The sequence below is a fragment of the Sciurus carolinensis genome, chromosome 16, assembly GCF_902686445.1.
Source record: "Sciurus carolinensis chromosome 16, mSciCar1.2, whole genome shotgun sequence".
Classification (NCBI taxonomy): domain Eukaryota; kingdom Metazoa; phylum Chordata; class Mammalia; order Rodentia; family Sciuridae; genus Sciurus; species Sciurus carolinensis.
The window spans coordinates 46,586,354-46,597,663 of record NC_062228.1 but is presented as its reverse complement, the minus strand read 5'-3'; the positions used below and the strand labels follow the sequence as shown (position 1 = coordinate 46,597,663).

At 42.6% G+C, this 11,310-nt stretch overlaps 1 pseudogene; it reads right to left on the bottom strand.

Annotated features, from left to right (window-relative positions):
• Positions 1-346: 346 nt before the first annotated feature.
• LOC124967184 (germ cell-less protein-like 1) lies at positions 347-1,923 on the bottom strand (annotated as a pseudogene).
• Positions 1,924-11,310: the final 9,387 nt, after the last annotated feature.

Below are 11,310 nucleotides of genomic sequence, written 5' to 3'. Positions count from 1 at the left end.
TCCTGAGCTTAAGTATGAACAGGATTCCCAACTAAAATTTGAACATAAATAATTCTAAAGATCAGAGAATATGAAAATGTTTAAAACTGTATTATCTGGTATATAAATAATTCATAATCTAATAATAAATGTATACAGAATGTCAAAGATAAGACCATGTAAGGAAAAGGAATATTCTCAGAATCAAACTGATTTTTTTCCTCATTCAATTTCATCTGAAGGTATACAGCTGTCTTTTGTTGTTGAAATCCCAGTAAAGCTTAGATGTGAATATCAGTAGGGCCATTAAATTAAAGCTGGCCTAAAATGTTTTCAAAGTGCTACTGTTTCCAACTGATGAGGATTCTCAGTTTTCTAGATTATCTGGGTGATGACAGTTTTCAGTTCTTTTTTCTGGCGATATATACAAGTAACAGCAGATATATAAAGAGAAGATCAGAAGCCTGCTGTCCAAGTTCATCACCACTTGTTCCTGATCCTTTTCAAGTGTGAGTATTTGATAGTCAGTTGCTTTACTGCATAGTAATTTTCTACAACTATCAAAAAAAGTCAAACGTAACCTAAATGCTATGCTCCTTCAAGGTTGTAAACTGACAGATCCACACCAAGGCTGAGTTAGTGCATTGCATTTGAAAATGATGTACTGATTGGTGTAAGTTACAAGTAGGTCAAAGCCGAAGTTAAAACCCGTTCACCACCAGCAGTATTCACCATCTTTGGCAAGCTTTCTACCACATATCATGCTATTTCCCTCTAGTTCTTCTTTATTAATTTCTTGAGGCTCCTCTTCACTGTCTTGTTCTACCCAGAGCATAGCAAGCCACTGCTGCTTATATACAGAAGATAGCCAATCTGAAGGTACAAGAGAATCTTGTTTAATAATCCTTGCAGAAGCCATATCACTAATAATATACTGTATCCTTAAATGTCTAAACACTGACACAAATGGTTTCCCTTGCTCAGATTCAAGGAAGGCTGTCCCTTCAAAATCTTTTCTCCATTTAGAAAAGCAGACATCTGTTTCTGTCAAAAGCTATTTTAAAGATCCATTCCAAGAAGGCACGAGTTGAAGGAACATCCACTTTTTAAGAGCTGTATATACATCCAACTCCACTTGCATCACAAATAAATTAACTGAACCAATAAGCTGTTTCATAATGTTTATACTGAGTTCTTTAAAAATCTCAACATTCTGGTGAGTCATCAAATTGTTTAGAAGCCATTCAAGGCACTTTTTCTTTACAGAATCTAATCCATAGGTCCCTGCTGATGTGTAATAGCCACATACAGTTTTCAAATTAATTGTTTCCTTCATTGTCTCACCACACTGCTGTATTAAACCATCCAACAGCAGCATACAAGCTGCTGCCAAAATAACAATAACTTGACTGGGCTTTCTTAAGACATCATCTGGATACAGCGATCCAAATGCAACCTGTAGTGCTTCTATATCAATATTCTGGTCAGGAATCTCCAGTTCAATAATATTCATGCTGGATTCTTTCCAAGAACCACTGAACATACTAGAAAAGTAGCCTGATTGACATAAACATATTTTGTGTAAGCTCCACTCTTCTCCTAAAGCACAAATCTTAATGTCATTGTTTTCACCATTCAAAAATAATGTTTGATAAATATACTTGGATGTGCTCTTTAATTTTTTCCTTCGAGGGGTGTTGAGGAGCCGGTGCTGCTCGTCACCTTCATCCTCATCCTCATCTGTCTTGGAGTCGGGGTGACAATAGCAGAAGGCCCCGCTGCTCCGCTTGCGCTTGCGGCTACCCGGGCAGTAACAGAAGCTGTGGCCAGGCGCGTCGCCGCCAGTGTCTGGCCTCCGGGCAGAGCCCCCCGTGCCGGACCCGGCTCCTGTTGAGCAGGTGCTCGCCCAGGGTGGTGCAGCACTTGGCTGCTCAGCGAGCCCATGGTATAGCGCTCCCTGTTCCTTCAGGGAGCATACTTCAGGACACCCAGAGAAGAGGGTCTCCCGCCATGACCTAGCTGCTGCCGGCCTCCTCCCAGCCCAGGTGCCTACACAGCCACCTTCTCATGCGCAGCACCAACCGTTGAAGCGAACACTACCGCCTCCATCCTCAGCCCTGCCCACCGAGTCCAGCCCTGCTGTGTCCCAGGATTGCAGAACTTCTCATATTTTCTTTTCTTTTCTTTTTTTCCCAAAGAATAGAAGTTATACTAAGGCATAAACACTATAAAGTTGATTTAGTTTATTCAGAGCAAAAAAGAAACACATTTCATAGAGGCTGCACAAGTCATAGAGGCTACACATGTCATGAATACATAAGTAATAGATGTTATGAAGGTTATAGAGGCTACTAAAGATCATAAAGTCTGTGTAGATCATAGATGTTAAGAGATATAAAGGGGACAAAGCAGTCTTTATAACAAATTGTGCTTGGGAAAAATAGTTATTTATATGTATTTGAATGAGACAATAACCATATCTATCACTCTGCACAGAAAGTCAATTCAAAGTGGAAAAAGAAAAACCTTGAAATTAGACCAGAAACTATGCAACTCTCAGAAGAAAACTTGGGATGAACACATCAACCTATAGGCACATGTAAAACTTTCTCAGTAGAACCCCTAGCACTGAAGAATTAATGCCTAATATTAAAAAATAAGATAGCATCGATTTTAAAACCTCTGAACATCAAAAGAAGTAATTTAGAATGAGAAAATCATCACTAGGTACTTTTCTTAAAGAAGACTAATATTTAGAATATAAGAATAACAAATTATTTAACATAAAAAAACCCAATTAATAAATGGTCAAATGACCAATACAGTCACATCCCAAAGGAAAAATACGATCAAGAAATACATGAAAAATGCTCAAAATCATTACTAATTAGGGAATGCAAAGCAAAGCTACACTGAAATTTCATCTCATTCTTGTCAGAAGGGCCATCATCCAGAATGCAAACAAAAATAAATGCTGGAGAAGATGTGAAAAAATGAAGCACTTTTCACATTGTTGGTGGGATGGCAAAGTAGTACACCATTATTGAAATCAATGTATGGATTTCTAAGACTAACTAGGGGTAGAACTGTAATATAGCCCAGCTGTACCACACCTCAGTGTATATTGTAAAGAATTATTCATCATAGTATAGGAATATCTGTGTAACCCAAAATTACAACAGTAGAGTTCACAGAAACCAAACTAGAACCAGCCAAGGTGTCTATCAGTGGATGAATGGAAATGAAAATGTGTACAGATACAATAAAATTTTATTGTCCATAAAGAAAAATAAAATTATGTCATTTGTATGTAAATAAATGGAAATTGAGAGCATTATGTTATGTACAGTAAACCACACACAGACGGTCAAGGAACATTGCTTTTTCTCATATGTGGAAACTAGAGTAAAAGGAAAAAGTAAGGTATGTATCTGTGTGAAACTCATGTAAATTGAAATTATTAGACAAAAGGAAAAGAAGAATGCAGGTGGGAGAAGTGAATGGTAAGGAAATAAATAGGGGAATAATATTAACTAAATTATAGTGTTATATTGTGTGCATTTGTGAATATGTAGCAAATCCTACCATTATGCACAAATGTATGCACAAATAAAAAATTGAAAAAATTCCTTTAAAAACGTAGAAGACAAATGGACACAGATTTACAATACTGACTCTGGCTACTCCATTAATGCAAGGTTCTTGGTCATTGAAGATATGCAGGCAATAGATGATATTCTTTCCATGCTCGGGCAGGTCATATGGGTTACACAGACAAAAATGATACATAGACTCTAATGACTACAAGTGTCAAAGAATATATGCAGTTTATAGATTGTATGGTCATAGAATCTAATCAGGTCATAGAAGCTACAGATAAATATACAAGGTCATACATGTATAGTATACACAGAGTGCTATTTATGCTAGAGGCTACATAAGTCATACAGTTTATTCAGGATATAGAGACTATGCCATACTAGATATGAATGTCACAGAGGCTACTAAGGTCATTTAGGATACTCAGAACACCAATACATCACAGAAAACACCCAACACATGCATACAGTAGAGACTTTTTCAAGTCATAGACACTACATAGGTCATAGATGCCACTTGGGCCATAAAGCCTAGGAGGATCATAGTGTCTATAATGACATAGAGACTGTGCGGATCATAGTGGATATTTTAGGGTACAGATGTTGCTAATGTCATACCAGGTAATCAGGCAATAGAATCCATTCAGGATCTAGAAAATAGGCAGGCCATAGGGGCTATTTGGCTCCAAGAGATTATGCAGGTCATAGAGTTTATTCAGACCAGAAAGTCTTCTCAAGAAATATGTTTATGTAGGTCATAGAGGCTCTATAGATTACAGAGGCTATGAAAATGGTAGAGATTACATAGATCACAGAGGCAACTCTGAGGTTATAGAAGCCATGCAGTTTTTAGTTATAATTCAGGTCATAGAGGTTATGCAGGTCTACAGAGCGCACAGATTATGTTTACTTGTAGACTTGGAGACTACTCAAAACTCATAGGTACAAAGGTAATTAAGAACAACTGAGATCATACAGACTAATGAGTTCATTTAGACTTTTCAGGATAATACCCTGAGGCTATGCAGGTCATACAGACTATAAATACCACAGAAGCTACAGAGGTCATTAGAGGTCTTATAATTCAAAGAGACTACACTGACTATAGCAGCTACTAAGGTTATTTAACTACTATTTTTATTGTTTTTTATCTATTTAGTTTTATAAGACAGCAAAATGCATTTTGATTTATTTTACACAAATGGAGTACTTTTCATTTCTATAGTTGTACATGATGTAGCTACACTTACTATAAAGGAAACTTAGGTTACTTAGGCTACACAGGCCCTAAAGGCTCTGAAAGTCAAAGACTATGCCAGACATAGACAGTTGAATGTAAGAAACTATGCATGTCTCAGATGTACACAATCATACAGGCTTTGCAAGACAAAATTTTACTCAGAACATACAGCCTACTGAGGCAGTAAAGTCTAAAGATGTGTCATAGAGGCACCATATGTCATAGAGTCCACACAGTTCATACAGTCTTTTGATATTACAGAATGTGTGCAGCATAGGTAGAGAGACTAGTCAATCCTTAAAAGCTCTGTAGATCTTAGATGTCACTCAGACTTTAGAAGTTCTGAAGCTGACAAATATAGTGACTCAGGCTGTTAAGAAAACAAGGTCATAGTGAATACTCTGGACATAAATCTACTGTTTTATTCTAGACTTTTCAGGCCATAAAGGATATATAATTGTTATAGACTCTGAAGGTCATTGAGGCTGTACATGTTGTAGAGTTTACACTATTCATAGGGACTGCTCAACTTATTGAGTTGACTTGGATCAATGAGTTCAATTTATTGAGGTGACTCAGATCAATAAGATGCTCACATATTTGGGAACTCGAGTTATATATATTACCCAGGCTATATGAAATACTGAGACCATGGAGACTGTGTAGGTCATTAAGGCTACACAAGTTATAAAGACTAAGGTCATCAAGGCTACATAGGTCAGAGTTTCAACTCAGGTCTTAGAGGGTATGTCTGTAATAGGGAATACTAAGTTCAATCAGGACTTGGAGGCCAATGATGGAACACATATCATTTGGTCAGCCAAATTCAAGAAGATTAAAGTTCATAGAGTCTTTTTTCATCATAGAGGTTGAAGGGAACACATAGGCTATATAGGTCTCAGAGGCTACTGAGGTCATAGAGCTTACAAATGTCATTAACACTACTAGCATCATAGAGGACACACACGTTGCTTAAACTATTCAGTTAATACAGAATAAGTAGGACAAAGAGACTACTAAGGTAGTTTAGATAAATCAGTCGATAAAGTCTACGTAGATCACAGTGGCTCTCCATGTCATAGAGGCTGCAGAGACAGTAAGGCTGTGCAGGAAATAGAGGCTAATCAGTTCACTAAGGATACTGATGACATAAAGTCTTTGCAGATGTTAGAGGCTTCACAGGCCATAGAGGCTTTAAATGTTACAGAGGTTTTGCAGATATTTGCAGATACACAGGTCTTAGAAGTTATAAAGGTTCTTTAGGCTACTCATGCCAAACAAGCTCCTGAAGTCACGGGAAAACTAAAGTCCTGTTGACTATTTAGGCCATAGAAGCTAAGAAAATAATGGAGACCACATAAACACAGAGACTAAGCAGGTCATAGTTTTCTGGTTCTTTTGGTCAGCACTGCTGTCCTAACGCTGCTCAGTTTTTCCTACTTTTTTTTGCTTCAATGTTCCCTAGGGATTCCTTAGTCATTCTCCTCTGGCTTCTCTGTGTGAGTGCCCATTACCTATAAGTACTCAGTTTTCTCTCTGGTCTATTCTAGATTTCCCTAGAGCTTTCTTGCTCAGACCTCTCTGAGTTTTGTGTGTGAGTACCTCTAACAAACAGGCACTCAGTTTTCCCTGGCTTTGTTACTGAGCACCCCATACCATTCTGTGCTCAATCTCCTCTTTGTTCTTTACTGTTCCACCCTCATTCAGCATAAGTCATATTCTTCTGGGTCCTCTGTGTTATTTCCCCTCACCTACCATTACTCAGACTTCTCTGGGTCCTCTAAGTTAGTGCCCCTGACCTGCCAGTGCTCAGTCTCCTCTTATTCTGTGAATGAGTACCCTCAATCAGCAGAGCCCAGGAACTTCCATGTCCTATGTAGAGCCCCAGTTGTTGTTCATTGCAGAGGGTCTACAATTGCCTCCCTGTGAGTACCACACTCTCTCTAGTGTTACATCTTTATGAAAATATGGTGAGGGTCATCCTCCAGTTTCCTGGATACCTTTGGTCTCTCTGGTTGAGTGAGTCTTTCCTGTCTTTCCTATTCCTGATTGAGCTGGGTCAGGGGTTCTTTCTGGGATCCTGTTTGAGTTGTGTACTGCCTCCATCAATTGTGGTGCAGGAGTGTTTCTGAGTCCACGGTGCTTTTCATGGTCCAACTTGTTGTGGTTCATGAATATGTTGACTGCCCTGGCTGGTCTGTTCTGTCCTCTCACTGAGTGGATAGATCTGAGTGAGTCTGCCAACAGGCTTTCTACAGGGGACCTTTTCTAGCTATGCCAGAGCTGACTGTGCTGAGGTTCAGAAGCACTGAGGCAGAGATTTCCTGTGCCCCCACCTGAGCCTGCCTCTGCACATCCTTTCTCCTTCCTGAGCCCTCCCAGGGAAAGGCTGTAGCAGGGGATCTGTCCTCCTGCCAGGCACCCTTGTCCTCCTTCCAGGGCACTGATTCATGGTAATAAGAGCCACGGTCCTCCTCCTAGCCTGCCTCCTCATTCACCTGGAGTCTGTCCCAGATTGGTAAACTGCTCCCCACAGAAAGTGCTGGGAAATGAGTGTGTGTTCTCCTTTCCCATGTTTAGTTCCAGTGTTTGGGTTCATTCCCATCTTGTACTGCTTCTACACAGTGGGAGAAGTACAAATGAGGAGAGGGACAGAAGTCCAGGCTGAGCAGGTGCTTTAGGAAAGAATGTGTGTGGGCTGAGTGGAGGTCCTATTTGGAATCTGAGCCTCTTCCTGTGCTTCTTTAGTCCCCATAGCCCTCCTGGGATTGCAGAGACCTCCCAGGGCCCTCATCTGCACCGTACCTGGGATGCCAGTTGATGTCAATCAATAGGGTCTGTGAAGGGCAGTTTTGAAGTCATTATTAATCTCCCCAGTGCAGAGGATGTGTGATCAGTGCTTTACTATAATCTTAAGACACCCCTTTCCATGGTGTATTCACAGATCAAGTGCTACTCACCACCTCCTTCCCTGTTGACTGGACTCCTGAATCTATAGTCAGCTAACGGTGTCCATGGACCCACCAAGGACAAGATCAGACTCCTACTAATTATTCACTGTTCTCTACTTACAAAGAACTTCCACAGTGATCACTGGATGATAGTTAAGTACGGTTCTGCCAAGAATTTTGGTGAAAAATGTCATTTATAAATAACAGATCAAATGAAAAATTTGTGACACTTGGCTCCTTTGTGCAGGAAAAGTGGTTGTTCCTGGTGGAATGGATGCTAGTTTTGAGTACTGGAAGAGAGTTCCTCACATTTCTCTAGCTCTTCATGATGGAATGGCTACATAGATACATATTTCTGCATTATTATACTTTGCTAGGTCACTGCATTAAATGAAGTCAATGCACCTATCTATAAACCATCCCACAGCAGGTGGTGGCTGCCCATTTCTGGGTTGTACATGCCTCATGTTATCCTGACTGAGCATGGCCAGGAAGGGATCTGTAGTATAGCAGCATCATGTTTGCCTGTGAACATGATTCATGTGGCTCCTGAGCAGGTGAGAGAGCAAGATATTGTGTAGAAATCCTCTGGTTGCAGGTGGGAGAACAGCAATCCATTGTGGCCCCCCTAAGTTCCTGGTTCTGGAGTTCAGGGTGGGCTGACAGTTCCAAGAACCCAGCCATACACTTGGACCAGACCTGGTTTCCACACACAGGTTCCCAGGCACACATAGTGACTAGGTAGTTGCAGCAGAACTGGTAGGGTTTGGGGAGGGTCCGCTCTGTCCATAGCCCAGCTGTGGAAGCTCATCCAGCCACTGCCTTTCCTGCTAAACTCCAAAGTCCATGGATGCTGTCTTCCTCAGCTTCCTTCCACCCTTTGTCTCCTCCCATCACTCTTCTCCTGTGACCTCCCTGGTGCATCCCTCTTGAGGAAGCCAAAATCCTGGGAGGAGTTGGCCTTGGGTTCTGCTCACCTCTTGTGGACCTGAAGCCGGGGGTTTCAGAAATCACTGTCCTCTCCATGCAGAGTAATCCACAGGGGATTTCAGGGAAAAAAGAATATCCTGAATCCTAAGAGTGTGGGCAAAGACAAGTACCCTGTGACACCTGAGGACCCAACCCTCAACAAAATAAATAAAAGCAGAATGGGAGGTCAGATGCAACCCTCTTTGTGTGCAAGGGTTATTCTTAATGCTAAAATATCAAGTACCAGTGAGGAGGAGTTGAAATGGACATTTCCAAATATACAAGTCCAATGAGCCAGTAGGAAGAATTTGGAGAGTATGTTGGAAATGGGAGAAGCACATGCCCAGCCCTAAGCTGGTTTTTCTGGGGTCACTGATGTATATGGAACAATCAGAGGAAGCACTGCCACTGGACTATGTCTAGAAATTGAGAAGCACTTGAAAGGGGAGGAGGAGATGTTTATGCAGTAAGGCAGGAGGAGCCCATGTAGGGCAATGTGATGTGAAAATCGTTTCTTCAGACCAGGAAGGAAGCACTCCAGTGGTGAAGCGTCAAGGTGAAGAAGTGGAGGAGCTGGATACAATGTACAGGGCCAAGGTGACACTGCAGAGAACACCTCGGGAGTGGGAGTAGGCACTGTGGAATGGACTCAACCAAGGTGTCCCTGGCTCTGCACATGTGTGATTCTGCAGTTTTACCATGGGTTCATGTGCATTTGTGCACAGGTAGGTGATCATGGAAGACTGGCATTCCTCAGGTGGGTCTCCATGGAATGTCTGTTTATGTGATGGATGCTAGAGAGGGGTCCGCCCTCATGCAGCTCTGCTCTGGTCACTTGCCTCATCCTGGAGAGCCATGTACTGCTGCTTACCATTCCCTGTGGCTCTCTCCCAGCAATCCTGGAAGCTTCTTCTACAGGACTTCATCCCTCAAGACTGCCTCAGCCAAGCCTGTGTGTCAACCTCAAGGGGCCATGGCCACAGAACTGGCACTATCTTTGAAGTCATTCTGGGCCCTCTCTGAGCTTCAGGACTGGCCTCCTCCTGAGGACAAGCCCAAGCATTGAGACTGAGCCTCCATTGGGTGTTCTGGAGGCTCCGGGGGAGGCAAACTGTGGATGTTGGGTGGAAAGGCAGAGAAGTTGAGCACACAGCACGTGGGGGTGTAGGGAAAGAAAGGCAGGGTCCTGGGAGGGAGGCACCCATGTGAGCTTTGACCTGTGGACATGGGGACAGGAGGAACTCCGGGATTTATCTTGCTAGGGAGCTGGTAGGGCAGAGTTTCAATTGCTGAGAGTACCTGTTCTGTGCCCTCAGTCTTGCAGGATGCTCCTCACACCTGGGGTCATGGACCAACTGCCTCAAATCTTTAAGGGAGTAATGATTGCCTCAGTTTCCAGATGGCAGAGGAAGCTCATGGGGTTGATGTCCCTTGGCCTGTGACACCCAAGGAGAAAGTGAAGGTCATGTACCAGAACACAGAACATCTGCTCCAGGGCCACACTGTCTGGTATAGCCAGAAACCTTCAAGGTAGGATGCAGATAGAAATTGGTGAAGGAGGGGTGAGGTCCTGTTCTGTGGCAGGGGGCTGTTCTGCCTGGGTGTTCCAGTGAGATGATAGCCATGGTCTGCCAAGTATTCATCCCCAGGGGAGACCCACAGGGTTGTGAGCTCATTCTGGGATTTGGACATTTCTAGCTTTAACCCCATGAGCAAAAGTAAGACTATGTGTACAGAGGAGATAAGACACAAGGCCAGGGTTTCAGTTCCACACCTCATTCAGGGCTGAGCCCCGCCAGGTCAAGATGAGACAAAGTCCAAGATAAAGACTAGGACCACCCCATGTAGACACACCTTGCCAAGCTAAGGTGACAGCTATATGAGTGGCAGAACTAGGCATGTGAGTCATAGCGAGGTTGTTGTTACTGGGGATTCTCCTCCTCCACAGGATGTCAGGGATCATCCTGGGCCCTGATGCTGTCTCTTGGAACATCCGTCTATGTATGTTTAAAGACACACCTGCATTTGTTGAGTTGAGTTGCTGCATGTGGAACCCAGGCGCTTTCTTCCAGGCTTTTTTTTTTTTTAATTTGAAAACAGGGTCTCACTAAATGGCCCCAGTTGGCCTCAAATGTGGGATACTCAAGCCTCAGTCTCCTGGTAGCTGGCATTCCAGGTGTGACCACTACACCAGACTCTGTGGTTGTTGTAACCCAGTGATCACACTCAAGGGAAGACTCATGCACACTACAGGGTGAGGTCCAAGGTCTCTTCTGCTGTGACCTTCTGGCAGGTTCTGGATCTCCTGAGTCTTGGAGGACATTTGGATACTGGGGCAGTTTTTATCTTTGACTGGTAATGTGACTGCACATTTTGCAACAGACTGAGCCAGTGTCCAGTTCATCATTAAAAGGGACATAATGGTGTGGACAATAACTGGCTAAAAGTATTTGACCCTGGATATTTGAAGAATAACCCTGACCTGAGGCACTTCTGTCCCTCAGAATGTTTGTAGTGAGAGGTCAAAAGAAATATATGCCTCCCTACTGATGAAAGGCAGCATGGGTTCTTC